The sequence below is a fragment of the Acomys minous genome, assembly GCF_964271855.1.
Source record: "Acomys minous genome assembly, chromosome: 5".
Lineage (NCBI taxonomy): Eukaryota > Metazoa > Chordata > Mammalia > Rodentia > Muridae > Acomys > Acomys minous.
In genome coordinates, this window is record NC_140494.1 from 103,171,230 (window position 1) to 103,191,991 (window position 20,762).

The following is a 20,762-nucleotide window of genomic DNA, read 5'->3' on the forward strand; positions in this document are numbered from 1 at the left end:
CCAGTGGCAAAGTTCTTTGAAGAAGGTGCAGCCTAGGATAGGCCACCCTACCCATCCTCCAGCCCCAAGCTCCCAGGTGTAATGTGGCCTTGCAGGTATAGCTTAGGCTGATGGTACTCAAGTTTTTCCCAGGGCAAACAGGACTCCTTGCTGCTTTTAGAACACCGTTTGGATCTGGTTGGCCTGCCACTCATTCAATCCCTGGGGTGACAGTGTCTGCATGCTCTTTGAGTCTGAAGGCTTTATTTTCGTGTTTTATGTATATGAGTGATCTATCTGCATGTATGCCTATGTGACAGAAGAGGGTACCACATGCCATTGTAGGTGGTTGTGAGCCACCATATGGTTGCTGGGAATTCAACTCGGTACCACTGGAAGAGCAACCAGTGCTCTTTTCTGCTGAGCCATCTCTCTTCAGCCCAAGCCTGGGTTCTCTTCCTCCTCCTCCTCCCCCTCCCCCTCTTCTTCCTCCTCCTCCTCCTCTTCCTCCTTCTTTTGATTTTTTGAGACAGGGTTTCTCTGTGTAGCCTTAGCTATCCTGGACTTGCTTTGTAGACCAGGCTAGCCTAGAACTCACAGCAATCTGCCTGCCTCTGCCTCCCTGAGTGCTGGGATCCCAGGCATGCAGCACTGAATTCCCCCCTTTTTTTTTAACAGAGTTAATTCACTTTATATTTCTTGTATACAATCCTTATGTGGTAGCCAAGCTGGAGCGTGGGTTCTCTGAACAGAGACTCTGGTGTGGGTTTTTACAAGATGATTAGTGAATTCCTGACGAGGAGATTTGGTGAACACAGTTTCTTTCCAGAGATCGAGTGTCAGGTAGCTGTAGGTCTTGGAGCTGGCATCAAAAGTGGCCTTGGCAAAGTTGCCCAGGGTGGCAGTACAGCCCCTGGCTGATGTGTAGCAGTCATCAATACCGGCCATCATCAGTAGCTTCTTGGACACAGGAGCAGAGACAATGCCAGTGTCTCTGGGGGGCGGGGATGAGACGCACCAAAATATACACAGCGTCCTGTCACTTTCCATGGAGCAGTGTGTGGCTTGCCAATCTTGCTTCCCCAGTAGCCTCTCCGCACAGGGAGGATGGAAAGCTTAGCCAAGATGGCAGCCCCTCGGATAACAGTGGCTACCTCCTTGGAGCATTTAACACCAAGACCAACGTGACCATTGTAGTCCCCAATAGCAACAAAAGCCTTGAACCTGGTCTGCTGGTCTGCTTCTGCACTGGCATGATCTTGAGAACCTCATCCTTTAGGGATGCGCCCAGGAAAAAGTCAATAATCTCGATTCCTTAATGGGCAGGGAGAACAAATAGATCTCTTCCAAGGACTTGGTCTTCATGTACTTAACCAGGCAGCCCAGCTTGGTGACGGGATCCACTCCTTGTCTTTTGCTTTACCTCCACGAGCCCCGTGGCCATGACCATGGCCCCTAAGACCTCTGCCAAATCCCCTGCCCGAAGCGGCCTCATCCTCCTAATCCTGGGCCCCGGGTCCTCCAGGCTCTCCTGCTGCACGCGCCGGCATCATCCGCCATTTGGTGTTTTCCCAGGAAGAAGAAGACCACTGAATTCCTAAGGACAGGAGAGAAGTCCCCATGTGGGCCTTTGCCATGGTTCCATGGTGGGTGTGAGCTTGCAGAGATGAAAGTGAGGCTGGCAGATGTCTAGAGGGTTGGCTGGGGCTTGGAGGGGTCTCCCTTGCCTCGGGTATGTGTAGAAAGGTACTAGCAATGACTCACTGTTCGTCACTGTTCCCACTAAGACAAACCTGGCCTCACAGACTCAGGTGGGGATCCTACATGCCCTAAAGCTACAATAGCTTAGTTCCAAAGTGGTTTCACTCAAAGAGCCAAGCAAGCATAGGACTGCTGTGTGGCCAGTGAGAGCAAGCCCCTATGAGTGCTCTCTCGTGCCCATCAGTCTGAGTGCTGCCACCTTAGGCGTCTGCCATGTTCCTGGTAGCTGACCAGCTGAAAGTCAGGGATGGATGCAGAGCTAATTTACGTCTGGCCAGCGTCTCATCTCCCCTTGAAGGCTGCACACAGTGGGCATCCTAGGCCTATGGGAAGCAGCGCTGTCAGGGAAAGTGTTTGAACACTCCTTCAGTTGTCACACACTGAACTGTCAGCTTTGGGGAAGCAACATGGATCCATTACTGGGGTTTCACAGACATGGGTTCAGGTCTCAGTTCTGTCACTTACCACATCACTAGCCCAGCCAGTTCCCAGTGGCTCAGTGTTACCTGCCAAGTAGGAATAAGGTGTCTCCTTCAGGGAAGATGAGAAGGTGGTCAGCACTGGTCCACAAATGAACCCGCAAGAGACTGTGACAGCACACGCGGGCTCAAATCAGACACTGGCACAGGGAGGTAAATACAGTCCCACCCATAACCCAAAATCCATTTGTAATTGATGCCTTTTAGGAAAGGGAAAATCAGTCTTCTTCTGTGGAGTGACACGGGGTGCATCAGCCACCCTCCAGGGCAGGCTCTATGCCCAGGATTACGTGGCCAACACAAAATGGATTCCCTATTATTTTCTTTATTTCTTTTTTTGTGTGAGTTTTTTGTTTGTTTGTTTGTTTGTTTCTTTTTTTTGTCTTATTGGTATTTTTGTTTGTTTTGATTTTCACTATGTTTTGTTTTGAGGAGAAAAAAAAAAAACCATGAAATTGGGTGGGTATGGAGAATCTAGGAGGAGCCAGGGGAAGGGAAATACAATAAAATATATTGTATAAAAAAGGAAGAAAGAAATGTCCCAGCTCCAAGTACACACCGGAGCCTGGTGTATGTTACTTCCTCTGTGTGGCTCTCCCTGCCCCATAGAGGGGTCTATAATAAACACTCCACCATTAAGCATCAGAAGGAAAATTTGGGCCCGAGTTAGTCTAAGCAGAGCTGTGATCATCCTCCTGAGCCACAGCACTGGGCTCAGCTAGATAGTCAAATCGGAACCAAGGGGCTTGCAATCCAAAAATATAAAAACACAGCTAGCTAATAAAAGGCAAGCGCCCAATTATAATATGGACAAAAGCTCCGGCTGTGCCTTTTGCTAAGGAGGATACAAACGACCAAAACGCAGCCAAAAAGTGAGTCTCTGGGATCTGCCTCCCCGGTGCGGGCATTTACAGGCAAGAGCTAGAGCTACCATTCCTGTCATTTTAAATGTGGCTTCTGGAAGTGTGAGCTCAGGCAAGCATTTTACTGACTGAGCCACCTTCCAGCCCAGAATTGTGCATGCTAAATGAGTAAACTATATGGCATTTAAATTCTTTATGAAGAAAGCTATTGAAAAGAGAATTAAAGCCATATCAGAACTTGAGCTGAGGGTAAGATGTGGAGGCTGGGGAGTGGTGGAGGCTGGGGAGTGGTGGAGGCTGGGGAGCGGTGGAGGCTGGGGAGTGGTGGAGGCTGGGGAGCGGTGGAGGCTGGGGAGCGGTGGAGGCTGGGGAGCGGTGGAGGCTGGGGAGCGGTGGAGGCTGGGGAGCGGTGGAGGCTGGGGAGCGGTGGAGGCTGGGGAGTGGTGGAGGCTGGGGAGCGGTGGAGGCTGGGGAGTGGTGGAGGCTGGGGAGTGGTGGAGGCTGGGGAGCGGTGGAGGCTGAGGCGTGGTGGCCTTGCTCATGGGCATTTTGGGTGTAGTGTAAGTGGAACTTGGGACTTCCTTCTGGGATCTTGGGCCTCTGAGTATAGCCATGGAGAGTGAAGTTAAGCGCTGGTCCCAGACCTGTTGGTAGTGTCCGCTGTCTTTCTCAGGGAGGTATCTAACTGAGCAATTTCTCTCATCAGCTTCACTGCAGGGGGTGGGGGGTGGGAGGTGGGGTGGGGAGGTCCACCCTCCTCCCCTGCTGCCTCCACATAGAGGCTACCATGCCATGGTGACCCTGTGCAGATGGTTATAAATGATCTTAGGTCTCTCCAAGATTAACCATGTACGACAGGCCCGAAGGCATGATTTCCGACCCTCTGACCTCCTTACCAGGTGTGTGAGGGTGTCAGTCCGCACTGGTGGATATAGTGCACGTGATTAGTTGGACACGGTGGTGTACACCTGTCATCCCAGCTCCCAGGAGGCAGAGGCAGGAAGTTTGAGGCCAGTCTTGTCTACATAGCGAAATCTTGTCCTCTACAAACAGCTAGGTATGAGTGAGTGCATGCGTGCGCGCATGTGTGCGTGTGTGTTTAAACTGATAGACTGCTTGCTCATTATGCACAAAGTTCTGTGTTTGAGCTCGTCACTCCATAAGCCAGGCGTGGCAATGTATGTCTGTAATCCCAGCACTTGAGAGGTAGAGACAGGTCAAGGCCATCCTTGGCTATATACTGCGTTTGAAGTCAGCTTCGGGCAGATGAGGCTCCCCTCCCCCCCCCAACTTTTTTTAAGTGTAAAGTGACAAACAGAACTGATTTTTTTGGTCTTGGTCTTTGAATTTATCCCATGAGTGGATGAGGGGCCGATTACTCCAACTAACAGATGAACTAATGAGGGGTCATATGTATGGTGCTTTCCCAAAGGATACGAAGTCAAGACCGGACCCTGCTCCAAATGTGCGCCCCCCAGTCTGTCCTCATGGCTGGATCCTGGGAACGCTGCCAAGAACACCATCAACAACAACTAACTTCACTTGCGGCACATACCTTTAAAAGTGGACAGATGTTACCAGCTCCTCTAAGGAAGGAAACGTAGGGTCTTTGGCTATGATAAAAGTGCGGCTCTGGGCAGGGGCTGAGGAGGGCAGTAAGGGAGGGATAGTGGATGCTTAGGTCTGTGACGGGGTAGACTCCACCCCCCTCTGCTGTTGGGGGTCCAGTCATCTCTTCATGGCCCTCTGCCTCTCCCCGAGGCTGGGGAGAAGATGAAGAGCCTGGCGCTCTGCAGTGCTCCGCGGTGCTCAGCATATCAAGCCGAATCACACGAGCACTCTTGATAAACAGCGGTAGCCCCGCTCCTGCCAGCTAACAGGATTAATCTAAATGCACACAGGCACAGCTGGGTGAAATCAAAACACAGGACCTGGGCGACATGGCACTCCTTAGCAGTGGACCCTTCCTCGTCTCAAGCCTTAGAATGCCAGCCTGCCCCACGTGTGCCTAAGTGTGATGGCAGCCTGCCCCACGTGTGCCTGAGTGTGATGGCAGCCTGCCCCGCGTGTGCCGGAGTGCGCCAATGTCGGTTGCTGAGGGTATCACGATGCCCATTTGCCCTGGGGCAGTGTCAGTGGACAAGGTGATGGCACAGGAGGGACACTGGGTATATGGGCGACCGTCTAATGGAATGCGGTGATGTCTGAAGTTTGGGAGCAGTAGGCAGGGAGGGACACTTGCCTTGGAGAATAGGGGAGATCTCCAAATATTCCTGTTGCTACCCCACCACGCTGCCACCCTGCCACCCTGCCACCCTGCCACCCTGCTTGATGGGACGATCTCACTTTGCCTGTTCTGGCCTCCTTGGACAAGGGAGGAAGGCATACTTACCCACGGGAACACATCCTATCCCACCTAGCTTTAGCTGGAGGAACAGGCGGGGTTGGATGGCTGTCAGATCACGTTCTTCACATAGCCCACATTTCCTCCCAAAACATGGCTCTGGGGAAAAATACATCCAGGGCCAGCTCTAAGGCAAAGACCGGAACCGAGCTCACTGCGTTCCAGCGGGCAAGTTCCCCCCCCCCCGCCCCACCCTAGCCACCAGCATCAAATTCAGTCAGTCACCACCTGAGGCCTGGGGTGGGGGAGATGGGGGAGTGGAGGAGTGGAGTGGAGTTCCCTAGCATATTTCCCAACTGTGAGTCCAGCACCTTACCCCACCCCCCACCCCAAAGGAAGCTCCAGGTGCTGTGAGGGGAGAGGGGGGACCCTGGGGCAGGGAGGAGAAGTCACTTCTGATCTGAGAATTGGTATGTATGTGTGTGTGTGTGTGTGTGTGTGTGTGTGTGTGTGTGTGTGTGTGTGTGTGTGTGTGTCTGTATCCACTTCCTGCCTCTGGAAAGACAGGTAAGATGTAGGGGGCCACATTCTTTTCCTAGAACCTTTGGGATGATAAGCTGATATGTTCTGTTTCCGGAGGCTTCAGCCAGCCTTTTGTACTCCTCCTAGTATCCCTAGCAGCCCTAGAAGGTGGCTGTCACCTGTCATATGAGCCCCACTGTCCAGGGGGAGCCAAGGCCACACTGCTAGAGCCTCACTACAAAGCCCAGTTCCACCTTCCCACCTCGCCAGGATCCAGCCCGGTTCCCAGCTCCTTTGAGTAGGTAGTGAGGAGAGAAAGGGTGGGCTGTGGAGAACAAGACAGTTTTCAAGCTTTTATTCCCTTGATACTCAGTTCTGTGGCCTGGGGAGACCGTTTACCTCCCTCAACATGTAATTCCTGGTTTGCGAAACAAACAAGAAGAAAACGCTGACCTACCTATGCTGCTTTGTTGTGGGAATCAAATGAGAAAAATATATGTGCGCGTGGCCTCCATGCTGGGAGGCGTCACAGAACATTAGCTCCTCTACCACACCCGGGGGGCAGGCATGCCCCCGGCTTTTCTATTAATACTGTTCAGAACAATAATGACTTAGTAATGATCCCGTTGCTGCTCTTCACACCCCAGCATGGGGGACCTCGATGGCTCCTGGCATCGAGATACCAGGGGGCTCGGTATGAGACCAAGAGAAGGAACACCACTCTGCAGTTAAAAAAAAAAATTCCATATCTCCCTCCCTCCCTCCCTCCTCTCTCTCTCTCTCTCTCTCTCTCTCTCTCTCTCTCTCTCTCTCTCTGTGTGTGTGTGTGTGTGTGTGTGTGTGTGTGTGTGTGTGTTTGAATGCATCAGATCCCTTGGAACCGGAGTTACAGATAGTCGTGTGAGCTGCCATGTGGATGCTGGTAACTGAACCCAGGTCCTCTAGAAGAGCAGCCAGTGCTCTTAACCACTGAGCCACCTCTCCAGCCCCAGTTTTCTTTAGAAGAGCCAAAGAGCTGCTGACATCTTGGCCCTCCAGAGAACATTCTGGGCTTGGTATCTGGACTCCTGAGGCCCCTACTGCCATGAAGGTGACTTGCAGCAGACCTTGCAAAGTGGACTGCTGTTCAATTTTTAATCTTTGACTTTACAATCCTTGTCCTGTTTCTCTCAGGACTGCCACTCACTCCACTAGCATCCTCCCCATGGTGCCCAAGGCTGAGTTGGGTTGAATTTCAAATCTGTACTTTCTGGGAAAGAGATATCCCACTGTGCTCCTAGTAGCCTGGGGGAAGTATATTCCACTTACTCAGCAGCAGAATTGGCATTGGGCTGTGGTCTAGGACTCTTACATGTCCTATGGACAAATTTATTATTTATTTGATTGGTGTGCAATTGGTATGCCATTGGTGGCTGGCTGCTTGGTCAGCCACAGCTGTAAGACTTACCTTTAACACTCTCTATGGCACCTCCATGGAGATCCACCACGATCTGGGAGGAGGGATTGCAGTGTCAATGTGAGTGTGGGGTGCAGCACCCCACATCCTGGAGTTGCTGTCAGATCTTCATTGCTCCCTGGCTATCTCCCCTCCTTCCAGCAGTCACATCCTGGGCCACCTCAGCACTTCAGAATGCGCCTGCTTGGTGCCTTGGGTAAGTCATCCTGCCCCTTGAATGTCCACTTTCTTCATTCTTGCCAGGAATAGCTTCCTGGCCTAAGTTAGGAGGATGGGTGATTCTGTGAGTACCACCTAGTCAGGGGCGACCCTGAGCTGAGTGATGTCTGGTCATGAGAGTCAAGCACTAAACTTTCAGTCATTTTTGAAAGCTAGTTTTCAATGCAGCTACAACTGAATTATATAAAGTACAATTAAACAAGTTGTATTAAACACAAAGGCAATAAATACTCAAAACTCATTACTTTCTAATTATTTCACTACATTTTTACTATTTTCTATGCTCTTGAGGTTATTTATACGTGCCGTTTCTGCCTGGGAGAACTTCTATATAAGGGCACACAGCGATGTGTGGATTCCCAAGGCCATGATCAGTCTGCTCAGTGGCTCACAACCGGCCAGGGTGGGAACATTCATGACACAAAAGTGGCAAATGCAGTAACCAAGACTTTGTTATTTCATTATTTGTCAAGATTTGAATAAGCCATGGAGAAAAATGTGAATACCCTTAAACTTAAAAGTGTGTCATATAGATATAGATATAGATACTGCTTTGTATGTAGCACGTGCGCACGCGCGCGCATACACACACACACACACACACACACACACACACACACAAATGAACACACAAATGAGGAAATATTCTTGCAGCAAATGAGGATCATTATTTGAAACAGCAAAAAGGATGTTAAACTCCTGAGGCATGGGAGAAGGGCCAGTAAATATTTTTGTTATTTCACTTTCTTTTCCTCCCAGAAGTGCAAATGAAAATATCAGCCCATGTTCAGTCACAGTCACGGGCTGGTGACAATGTAAGGAGTTTAGGAGAAACCATCTAGAATGTTCTGTGAGAACCTGTTGCTTGTATGAACCTCCACAGTAGAGGGTGTTGCATGTTTGATTACTGCTTGTGAAATATATGGTGTACATCTTTCATATTAGTGGAATTGGAATATACAGCTGAGTGTACACACAGGTGTGGCTAATATCTTCTCCTTTCTGCCCCTCGCACTGGTGCCATCAGTCCTTAATTACTGTCAGCCTAGTGTGGGGATGCACACATGTGTAATTCCAGCACTCTAGAGGCTGTGGCAGGAAGATGAGGATGTTCAAGGCCAGCTTCGATTACATAGCACAAACCCTATCTTATTCAAAACAAAACAAAACAAAACAAAAACCCAAACTGGGCGGTGGTGGCGTACCCCTTTAATCCCATCACTTGGGAGGCAGAGGCAGGTGGATCTCTGTAAGCCTGAGGCCAGCCTGGTCTATAAAGCAAGTCCAGGATAATCAAGGCTAACAGAGAAACCCTGTCTCAAAAATCCAACCAAACCAAACCTAAACAAAACAAACCAACCAAACAAACAAACCAAAACCAAACCAAACAAACAAACAAACAAAACAAACCAAGAAGCTGGAGAGATGGCTCAGTGTTTAAAAGTACGTACTGCTCTTACAGAGGGCCTGGAATTGGTTCCCAGCACTCATATCCAGGTTCACAACCACTCGTAAAAGTGCTTCTAGGATGTTCAGCACCTCTGACCTCTGACCTCTGAGGATGCCTGCATACATGTGGTGCACAACCTCACACAAGTACACACACATACACACAACGCATTTTAATAAACAAGATGAAAATAACTCTTCGAGTTGCTGGGAATAAGACAGACCTAGCCTTTCTTTTCAGTCTCCCTAGCTCCCACCAGAGAAAGCTACTCCATTCCTAGTAGTGACAAGGTTTTCCCCTGGAGTCCCGGGACAGACGGGCAGAGAGGAGCAGAAGGTTTGCTTTTTCTGCTCAGCCCTAGGAAGGATCTCCATCCTTTTGCCTGACTCCACCTCAAACCCCACTCCAGCACCACTGGGGTTTAGACATAAGCTTTTTAGCTGACTCCTCTGTCTGTGTCCTATACAGGTAGCCGTAGGGACCATTTCCAGACCCTCTTTAGATCACACAGCTTTTCTGCTGGAGCCCCTGAGGCACTGTGTGACCCAGCCATGGGCTACCTCATGCTTTGCACCAGCTGACTGGCCTTCGTGTGGCTCCTGGAAGCCTCCAGAAAAACAGTGCTGGGTTTTCCCTCTAACTGGAATGATCTTTCCCCAACTCTCACCTCCTCCAAATCTTCTCAATTCTCTTCACCACACTGAGGTTTCCTTTGTCCTTGCTCCAGCACACACAATCACCTTGGCCTGGTCAACTTCTCATTTTTAAATGCTGTTATCGTTTGGTTTTGATTGCCGTGCTAAACACCAGGCTTGCGCTCCCAGATCATAGTTCATTAGAGAGGAAGTCAGGACCAGAACTCTAGCAGGAAGTAAAGCAGAAACCATGGAGGAATTCTGCTTACTGGCCCGCTCACTGGCTCATGCTCAACTTGTTTTCTTACACAGCTTGTCCCCATGCCAGACTCACCTGCGTAGGGCTGTTACCACCCACAGTGGGCTGGGCCCTCCCCTCCCACATCAATTATGAATCAAGAGGATTTCTCACAGATACAGCCATGAGTCAGTGTGATTGAGGGCAACTCTTCAACTGAGGTCCCCCTTCCCAGGTGACTCTAAGGTTGTGTCAAGTTGGCAATAGAACTTAACCAGGGTTTTAGTATCTCTCATAATACGATATACTCATTTCCTTGTATTCGCAAAGTAATCTAAGCTCCACGAGGCAGGAGCTGCTGTCTGCATTGTTCACTGGTGTACCCATGTCCTCAAAGTCATGCAAGGCATCAGTAAATGGTTTTGAAGAAATACTTGGTGGAAGACAGAGGATCCTGAGTGCCAGGACGGGACGCCTCCTGCCTCATCAGCCTGGATTCTTAGCAGTCTGCCAGTCAGGGCCCATCTGAGGGCCTCATATTAACCGAGGCTTCCAGAGAAACAGCCATGTAAGCACACATCTGTAGAGGAGGAGATCCATTCCCCTCCACAGGCTGGCAAGCTCCAAGTCCCACAGGCAGCAATCTGGGGACCCAGCAAAGCTGAGGGTACAGCTTCCGGCTGGAGATCCAGGAAGGCCAGGTGCTTTTGCTGATCAGGAAAACACACCAACATCCCAGTTCAAAGGCTGCAGGTCTGGGGAGCTTCCTTCTCACCTCAGGAGGGTCAGCCCTTCTCGAGGTGAGATATCTGCTTTCTTCAGCCTCAAATGCTAAGCTCACAAAGCCCCTGAGCACACCCAGGACAATGGATGCCCAAGCCTCCGAACACCTTGTGGCTCAGTCAAGCTGACACATAAAGAAGAACCCTGGAAGACGCTCCATCTGTTTCCATCCTCTAGAGCAGGAAAAAAGCAGGGTGCGTGCAACGTGCCCCCCTGCCCCCCCCCGCCCTCCCCCATGTTAAGAGGGCAACACTGCTGCCAGTGTGGCCTATTCACATCACTATTGTCTCCTCCCATTCTCCAGGGACCCAAGATGTGGGCAACACGGAGGTGGAAGATGGCCCTTGGTCCAGCCTCCATGTACCTATCTGTGAATTAGGTTTAAGAGTGTTCCTATGTCACAGGTGTAAGATACAGATAGAAGCTAGTATCTTTTATGCCAAGTCTGCTCCTGCCCATGGCTAGTGAGCTCCCAGCCATCCAGCTGTGCCAGTGGATGGATGGAACCTACCTCCTCCCTGACTCAGCCTCGCACATCCAAGACCAAGGACAAGACAAGCACAAGACTCGGTATCAGGAGGAGGAGAAAGGGAAAGAGGAGGAAGAGGAGGAGGAGGAGGAGGAAGAGGCAAAGCAGAGACCAGGCCCTGCTCCACTGTGGGCTCTGGGGAGCGGTTACCACACTGCTGGATGTCTCCACCCTCCATCTGTGGCCTTTGTCATATGGAAGGATTGCTGTCATGAATGTGTCAGATCAGTGGCTGTCATAGAACAGGTGTGTCTGGGGGAGCTGTGTGTCCAGGTTCGCCTGGAAGCCAGGGACGAATGCAAGACCTGAGCTCCTGTATGCACAGAGAGTGTGCGTACCCACCATCATTGCCTGCCAGTGTTTGAGGATCCTGATTCCCTGGCCTGTGAGGTCAGGGGTCAGGGGTCAGGGGTGAGAAGCAGCTCTCACCGGTCTACGTCTCTCTTCTCTCCACCTAGTCCCCAGGAGAGTTGGAGCTTGGGAAGAAACTTGCCTAGCTCCATTGCCAACACCCCCAGTCCCCATCTGCTGCCCTGCTCCAACAGCTGTTTGGCAAGGTGAAGAGATACTTATACCATGACGCTGGAGGCCAGAGGCACAAGATGATCCCAGCCCAGGTCCTCCCAAGGGAGAGAGATGGCTGATGGGAGCCCCATTGGTCAGATGTGACAGCAGCAGGCATGGGCACAAATCAGCCTTGTGCTCAGGGAGTGAGTGCCACACCCTGATACACACCACAGCTACTCTCTGTCCTGGGGACACAGCACAAGTAGATTTCAGTCAGTTGCTTTCAGGACACAGTTAACACAGGGCTGATCTAGTCACTTAATAGCTATTCATCGGCACCAATGCTTTATTTCTGGAACCCAGGAATGAACAAGAGATGAGCCTCCCTTTTAATTGGGGAGACAATGTTCTATATATGAGCACTTATAAAGAGGAGGAAAAGGACACTGCTTGTCTGTGCCTAGGATATGTCACTTGCCAGCTGTGTGAACTCAGGCAAATCGCTAAACCTCTCTGAATCTTGGTTTCCCCATGTGTACAGCCAGGATAATTGAGATCACCCCAATTTCAAAGGATTATTTGGAGGTAAGTATGTGAAATTTGTGTAGAATGCTGGCTCTTGGCACATGTACCCATCTGCACACATGCCCATGTTATAGTGATATCATACGTCAGGAAGTGGAAATAACGACATAAAAATGCTGTTTTCTTCCAGCAACTGATGCCCGGGAGGTCAAAGGTTGTATCTATACAGCTTCGCAAATTTTAGTTGGTAAAACATCAATTTGGCCAAATCCTGGAGTGTTTGGTCAACAAAGACTCTAACAACTGACATTTCTCCCTCACTGGTGGGATCAGGTGGAGTTTGAATTGGATGAACCAATTGATTGTTCTAATTGAATGAATCAATTCTTTGTTCTGGTATCATGGTGACCCAGTCTAAGATAGACTGTGATTTTTTCCAAGGCCTTGGATGTGTTCTCTTTCACAATAAGCCTTTTGGCTTGGTTCCACTTTCATCCTACAACCATTAAAAACAAGCGATTGAGCAGACGGACACACACGTGTGCCTGCATACTCATGTACACGTGCACACATACTTAGGGGGCATGCCAACTCATGACTGTCCCCACTAAGTTGGGACCAAGGGTACCCAAACTCCAACCAACATCTCTCTCAACCAGTTCTCTCTCCCTCCCCCATGCCCCCTTCCACACCCCCCCCAGCCCCCACCCCCTGCCCAGTGCAGAAGCTAAAGAGCCAAATGGCATTGTCTTAGTGTGGTCACTTTCCTGCCAGCCCTTGGGTAGGCTCAGGATCTTGGCATCCTATTCTGTCCATGGCAAGAAGCATGAGCTTTGCCTGGCATGGAAAATGGTGGGTTGGCATTGCCAACCTGTGGTGTTTGTAGGGAAGGGGGAAAGGATGCCGGTTACTGGCAGGCAGACCTTCCGCCACTCCAACTTGGCATGTCTGGGTGGCCTCAGTGGTCCAGACAGAGGGAGCACGGAGGAGGACTCTCACTAAAGCCTGGGTCTGGTTCCCAGTCTCGCCCGTAGTGGGGCTCTAACTCTTCCTTGGCTGAGAGCTTGGTGCATAGGGCCACATTTGTATGTAGTGGAATAAGTCCACCCAGGCCCCCAGACTAACTCTGTTTCCATCACCTGGGAGTCATTCCCCATTATGTGGGAACTCACAGTTTTTGAATTTTTCCTATAGGGTGATAAATGCTAGATCTGTACTCTTAGAAGTTGGGGGAGCTGATGGCATCTTAAGGATGGCTCTGGGAGTCATCCCCCCTCACTGTCACTCTAAACCCTTGCCCTGAGCTGCATTTTCCTAGGCAATAAGGCAGACTGCTTACCCAGCTTACCCACCTCCATGAGCTGACACCAACAGCTCTGTACACAGAGCAGGACTCCAGGGCCACGGGACAAGGACAAGTTGTTTCCCTGCCTTCAGTCTCGGTTCCCCACCGTCTTGCCTATGGTGGCAAAGATGAAATAAAACAGTGCTAGGTGGAAGTGACTACCAATTGACAAGCCCCCAGCCCACTCGAAGGATGTTGTACTCAAACCACATTCTTCCCAAGGTTAGCTCCTTTGAGCATCTCCTGAATTCAGTTAGAAGGCTTTGGGGGTGAGTTAGACAACCCCTACCCCCACCCCCACCCCCCACCCCCTACCCCACATACCAGGAGAAGGTGGATGTATCTTCCAAGGGATCCCTATTTCCTTCTGGCCTGCCTGCCTGATCACCTCATCTCTCTCCTTCCTCGTGATCTCAGACTTCTGCAGAGCAAGTCCCCGGGCAAGCACAGACTTGAGAAGAGCAGGCAAGAGCGGCAACAGCCAGAGACAGGAAGATTACAGATTCTCTTTCTATCGCTTTCTCGCTTTCCTGCTCTGAGATGGGTGAGCGGGTCCAATTTACTTTTTTGACGAACGTATCTGCATTATGAATGATACCGGGGATGGAATTGTTACATTAAATCAAAGTTAATTTTCGACTTCTGTTCAGGGCGCCATAAATAATCAACTCCAGGGATAAGGTTATGGACTGAAGTCGCCCAAATTATGCTAATGAGGATGATTAAACTTTTGAATTCTAAGTTTCTGTAAGAATAACAATCAGTTAGCATTTGCATTTCCATCCTGCCCTAGGATCTGTGTCTTTTCAGGGAGTTGCTATTAAATATAAATAATGACACCATTTTTAAAGCCAACTCGAACCCTTTGGGGCATATTGTATTCTCTTTCCTGACGTACAGCTTCTGCAGAGGTGTCTGAAGCAACCGGAGACAGAGGGGCAGGGGGAGCGCAGGCAGCAGAATCTTTGCATTTCTCGGCCTTAGAACTGCAAAGGCATTTTCATGTTCTAACAGAGACAATAATTAAATCTTGCCATGGTCCATTTGGTAAGGAATGCTGGGGGAACCCTGTTGAGCCTTAGAAGTGTTGCCCACAGCCAGCGAGCCATGATCACCGAGGGATCTTGAACTTTGGATGGGGTAACCATTCTTAGCTTTGCTGATGTGTTGTGTGCCTCTGGGTCTAGCGTTAACTTGCTCTGCTTTCTTGTCTGCTCCTGCACAGGCTCCGGGGACCCTTTCAGAGGAGACTGATCCGATCCATTCCTCAGTCTAGCCTGAGAAGGGGCAAAAAGACCCAGTTGATTCCTGGCTGTATGTTTAGCCACTTGTATCAAAGCCCTCTCCAGGGGGGATGCTCAGCTCCCCAGGTCTGTGGTGGGTGGGGGTTTAAGGGGGGGGGAGTGAGTGGTATGGGGGGCGGATGGGGCGCTCAGTGTCTGCTATCAAAATGACAGGTCAGCCCAGAGGTTAGGCTGCTGGCTGAGTAGCTATTGTTTATCCCAGTTTCAATTTCATCGTCATGACAACCCACACAAGTCATTGTCCCAGCCGCTGCTGCTTTGTGAAGGTGTGTGAGAAATGAGCTTTGTCCGGGGCCGCGCTCCACTGACAGACGAGGACCTGACTCTCTACACTTGGGTGGCTGCTCCTTTCTTTCCTCTGCGCGTCCAGAGTGTTCTTATTTTCCCCACCACTTACCCAGAAATTGTTTTTGAAAAGCATCTCATTTCAGCTGAGTTTGGCTCAGAGTGGCTGGGAACAGGCTTGGCCAGGGCTCTCTCTATCTCCTTGGCATTCTAGCAAGCCTGCCTCTCTCTGGGGGCTTCCAGAACGATGGACACCATGGGATGCTGTGCGTGGGAATCTGTCTGCTTATCCTTCTCAGCACCCAAAGGGAAGGGAGACAAACATCCTCTCACAACCTGAGGTAAACACCAGCCTTCTGGTGACTTCCTCCCTGAAAATCTCCACCCGGATGGCTGGTCTCTGGCTGCTGGTTTCTCTGAGAACTTCAGGAGGCTGTGGGGCTGTAAGTGTGACAGGAGCCTCAACAATTACCTATGGGGGTGAGGGGTGATACAATTAAAATGGGACCTCAAAAGGGCCAGGGGTCTTCCCTGGAAGACTCTGCTTCAAGCAGAGTGCTAAGGGAGCTGACATCTGGAAGAAGGTGCAGGTGGGAGGGAGCGGGCACCTGTGTGTTGAGGCCTGGGAGAGCCTATGGGGCTTCAGTGGAGCAACAAGGAAGAGAATTGCAGTGGTATGGGCCCAGAAAGACCCAGGAATTCAGATCGCCCCAGCCTCTGTGGCTACTTGTAAAGGTTTTGGGGTGCAATGGGATGCTAGGGGTGATTTGAACAGAGGAAGAGTTTGTTTGGTCTCTGGGATCTCCTAGGATCCTTCTGGCTCCTGAGTCAGATTGGGTAGAATTTTAGATATCATCTGCTTCTGTTAAGTCGTCTCTCTGATCTTATCACGGGCCTGGAGGCTGACATATGATCAGCGGACCAACAAAACTGCACTAGGATCAGACACATTTCTAGGAAAAGGTTTCACTGACCAATCTGCTACATGAAGCCTCATCTGGGGCTGTGGCACCCCTTCTTTTTAGCACCCCTACTGTAGCCTCCTGCAGTTTTCCCTAGCCCTGGGCACTCACAGACCTCGATTATAGGCTCTCACGGGACTGAAGGATCTGCATAGAAACCCCTATGTGTGTGTGTAGATCTAGTAAGCTCTCAGGCTTTCACCCCTGACTTTGAACTAACCACCAGGCCTCCTTGGAGCATCCCAACCCAAGAGATTAACTGACCACTACCTGGTATTCTTGGTTGAGGTATAAGATGCCTGGCACATAGGGCATATGTGTCACACCTATGAGGGCTTCATCCAAGGTCTCCAGACAACAAACATTGATGACATGCCTCGGGGTCACGTTACCATGGCCTGTCTTCTGCCGGCTAAGAAGAAAAGTCCTTGGCCAGCTGTCTACCACACAATGTTGCAATTACAATCAGTGGTCTAGCAGATTGGTGGGGTGAGACATCATGTATTGTGGCGCCTGGCTGACCTCCACAGTCACTTCTGACCCTAGCCCATCTGACTTGACGGTGTTTACATGATGTCACTTGTCGGTGCCCAGTGCATGGGGACTCACTCTCCTGCTTTGCAGGCTCGGCTCGGCTCGGCTGTGTCTTCAGGGACATTTCTAACTGAATTTCTACCACGCCACTGACAACAAGGCTTTGTGAATTACTGACTGCAGAGACATCTGAGCTGGCAAAAATCAAAAGAAACGGAGTTCAGGAAAGGATCCAAATTACACTGAGGGATATCATCCCGCTCTCCCAAACAGTCAAACACTCCCCTTTTGATGGAATTGCCTTGTTATTAAAAACACATTAAAAAAACGAAATCGAAAACAAATCCTTTCAAATAAGATTTCGGCCTCTTCTCAAATCCAGGGGTTTATTTAGAAGCTCCGTCTTCTCACCCCTGGGTAGAACCAGGCATGAGAGAACTCAGCCCTCTGTCTTCAAACACTCTAAATCAAGCAGAGAGACCTTGGCCAGGGTCCCTGAAGCAGATGCCCAACAAAGGAATGGTCCTCTTAGAGGTGCTCACACAGTGGCCAGGTTGACTCAACCATGTTGTCTGTCACTCCACAGAAACTCTCAAACCTCTGAAGGGTAGATCCTTGACCCAAGAGGCTTGCTATTTCAGTAGTAGCATCTTGCTGCCCTCTGGTACATCCCCCCCCCTCTCCCACCCCATCACTTCGGCTCTAATATTGATGTCCACAAATTGTCCAGGTGTCCTCCCCACCCCACCCCCCCACCCCCCCAGCTATGCCACATTCAACAGGAAGCCCTTGTTGTTGCCCGGAGGACTCCATGCTGCTCTCTGGGACTTGTTGGCTTCCCTGGAAGCCCTGGAGAGAGAGAGGCTCAGGCAGCCAGGTCAGTGTTCATGTTAATGCTGCTTAATTCTTGCTCTGTGATGAAAGGCTCACACAGAGATTTGATTGAGGTGAGTGTAGGTCAAATGAGAGGGGGTTTCATGCAGCCAGGCAGACATTGATTCATCAGCCATTCACAGAGCTGGCTCCGAGTAGGAGGAGGAGGAGGAGGCAGAGGACTACTCCTTGGTCCGTGCCCTTAGGCTGACGCACAGGAAGAAGGAGTTTCAGAAGCTGTAGTTCTGTAGGGGAGGCACAGAAGCAAGGGGATAAGGAGGAAGAAAGTTGAGTGGGGTTTCAAAGGCATGAGACGGATGGCCAAGAGACGGCCAGAAAGCACAGGATTTCCTGGGAGGAAGTCCAGGCCAGCACCAGGAGGTGCAGTTTCCAGCTCCTGTTGCTGTGATGTGACCCTGGACAAGCCATTGTCTCTGAGCCTTCACTTCTTTATTTGTCCATTGGGGAACACTGTAACAATGCCTGACCTGCTTGTCTGTCTCATGGAGCTGTTGGAAGATGGATGGACCTGAGGCACTTGTAAACATTTTACTAGGAAATCATGCCAATCTTCTAAAAATAATGGAATAATACAAAGAATAGCCATCTATTTTCATCTGGATTTATCTGCTTCTTTCAGTTTATTCTATTTATTATTTGTCCTTATAGCCCCACTCCTGAACAAAGGACACATAGTTATATATCTGCAGATGTATACTCAGCTTTCTCTGAGTGCCTTGGGGTAAGTTCTACATGTTAGGACTCTGTACCCTGAATAGTTAGTTCACTGTGTAACTTCCAAGACTAGGAATAACATACCTCAGTAAAGTTAGCAACTTTATAGATATAGCCAGGCATGCTGGTATACACCTTTAATCCCAGCAACCAGAAGGCAGAGGCAGGCAGATCTCTGTGAGTTCTATAGATTTACTTTGATATGCTACCTTTGGCTAAGCTGTCATCCACACCAAAGGTTGTTGTTGTTGTTGTTTGCCTGATCTGATAATGCTCTCTGTAGTATTTTTCCTTCCGGTACAGATCCAGTCTAGGGATGGCTACTGCATTTGTTTCTCATGCCTTTTTAGCCTCCTCTAATCTGAAACATCCCCATCGCCTTTCTTTGCTTTGTGTAATGTTAATCATTTTGACGACCACGATGCTGGCACTCACAACTCCCATGTTAGAATCCTCAGTCCATCTCCTACACAGCTTGGCTGGGATACAGTGCTTCCCACTGTTAGCCTCTCTGCCTTCTACAAAATAGTTTGTCTTTCGCTTTATTCCACCTTATGGAGAAGCTCATCGGAAGGCTCACAGGAAGTTATCCACTCCCTCAAAGCATTTTCCTGTGCGCTAGAGCTTATGAGTCAGTCCTCTGGGCAGCTGATGCCATGCTTACCCCACCCTCAGCTGAACAATCAGAGAGCCACCCGTCAAGGCCACTTGCTTCTGTAGGTTATCATTCTGTGCTGTCTTTGGGTTCAGAGCCTCCATATAGCACATAGTTGCCCAGTCCTCAGTGTGGTAACTGAGCTGAATGGAGCTTAGTAAAGATTTTGTTGAAGATCCAGTGAAGGTGAAGAGGATTTAACACCATGTGGACCGTGGGGCTCACACCATTGATATCTCCGATTCTGGTGGCAAAGCTGTGTTCTACAGATCCACACACGCTGCCAGCTTTTCTCCATGGCTTGGCCATTTGAGTCTCAGCTCTGTAGTCCTGCATGCATTTCTCTGGATGGTGCTGCGTCTTGCCATAGGTAAGCATCCCCCTACAAACTTCACTCTTAGGTGTTTTACCCTCAGGAGTGTGAAGGCTTTCCCCTGAGGGTTTCTAGCTTGCTTTTCTCTCTTCCTGGTACCAGCGGAAAAAGAGGAAGTTGGTGGGTGCACGGTCCCCAGTTTTTACTGGCAAGTTTCTCCCTTTGTGTTTGTCTGAGGCTTCACCATGATTCGTCCTCAGTTAGGCATTCTTAGTAGCAGTATGGCCCAAGTGATGCTGAGTTCTTCTTGGGCTATCGCATCTGGAGGCAGGTGACAGCCATCTGTTCCTCCTAGGTGCTCTTAGTGTTGGCTATCTGCTTAAGGTGGGTCTGCTCTCTCCGCTGTCTGTTGCTGTTTCCCCCTTCTAAGCTGTCAGCAGGAAGATACCTTGGAACATTTCTCATCCCAGTCTTTCCTAAGTTAATGTCCATTAATTATGACCATCCCAGTCCTGGTGGTTACATGATGGTTGTGTGATGGTTACATGATGGTTGTGTGATGGTTACATGATGGTTGGATGGTTGTCGCATGGTGGTTATATGACAGTTGCATTACTGTACAACTAATCTCCCAACTCCAATCCCCACACAAACTCTACATTGGCCAGTTCATATTGACTATTTAGCCCTTGTTACTCTACATAAGAAAGAATATCCATCCATCCATCCATCCATCCATCCATCCATCCTTCATCCATTCATCCATCCATCTATCATTCATCTATCCATCTACCTACCCATTATCCATTATTGCAATGGTCAGCTTTCCTTGCCACCTTCACACAAGCTGGAATCACTTGGTAAGAGGAACTGTTTGGATCAGCCTTGCCTGTAAGCCAGCCTTCTGTGGGTGGCACCATTCCCTGGGCTTGGTGTTGAGGCCAGCTGAGCACAAGCAAGCAAGCGAGGAAGTTTGTATGCATTTATATCTCTCTGTTCCTGACTATGGATATAAGACAAGCAGCTAATTTAAGTTCCTGATTTATCCCCCCTATGATAGACTATAAACAAAAATTGTAAACTAAAATAACCTTTTCTTCCACCAAACGCCTTATGTCAGGATATTTTATCACATTAACAAAAATAAAATTAAGATTATCCATCTATTTATCAATTATGTCTGTCTGTCTGTCTGATCTATATTCCTATCTATCTGCCTGCTGTCCTCTCCAGTCATCTATTTGTTATGGGTCTATGATTAATATGGCCTTATGGATTCCTAAGTTTTTAGGAATTAATGTTTATAATTAGTTGTTTTGTTGCTTAAATTGTCCCAGCCTCGGCCAGTGGTGTCTTTTCAATATGGCCCCTCCACTGTGTGAAACATGTTTTCTTTCAGAGGAGAGTGTCCTGGCTTTACACATATAAGAAGAGGTAGGCTTATCTTATCTCATTTGCCCTAGTCC

The 20,762-nt window shown here is 49.5% G+C and overlaps 2 long non-coding RNA genes and 1 pseudogene across 3 annotated transcripts; all 3 read right to left on the reverse strand.

Moving 5' to 3' along the window:
* Window positions 1-516: 516 nt before the first annotated feature.
* Window positions 517-2,210, reverse strand: LOC311598444 (small ribosomal subunit protein uS5-like; annotated as a pseudogene). The gene is made up of 2 exons: window positions 2,206-2,210; window positions 517-1,455 (listed from the first exon to the last, which is right to left on the reverse strand). The product of its transcript is annotated as a small ribosomal subunit protein uS5-like (transcript).
* A 1,338-nt stretch (window positions 2,211-3,548) lies between these two features.
* On the reverse strand, window positions 3,549-10,922 carry LOC311598522. Its single transcript, XR_014779553.1, has 4 exons — window positions 9,741-10,922; window positions 7,396-7,438; window positions 5,475-5,585; window positions 3,549-4,589 (listed from the first exon to the last, which is right to left on the reverse strand). It is a non-coding gene; the product is annotated as an uncharacterized lncRNA (long non-coding RNA).
* A 60-nt stretch (window positions 10,923-10,982) lies between these two features.
* Window positions 10,983-14,047, reverse strand: LOC311598523. Its single transcript, XR_014779554.1, has 3 exons — window positions 13,960-14,047; window positions 13,643-13,749; window positions 10,983-12,010 (listed from the first exon to the last, which is right to left on the reverse strand). It is a non-coding gene; the product is annotated as an uncharacterized lncRNA (long non-coding RNA).
* Window positions 14,048-20,762: the final 6,715 nt, after the last annotated feature.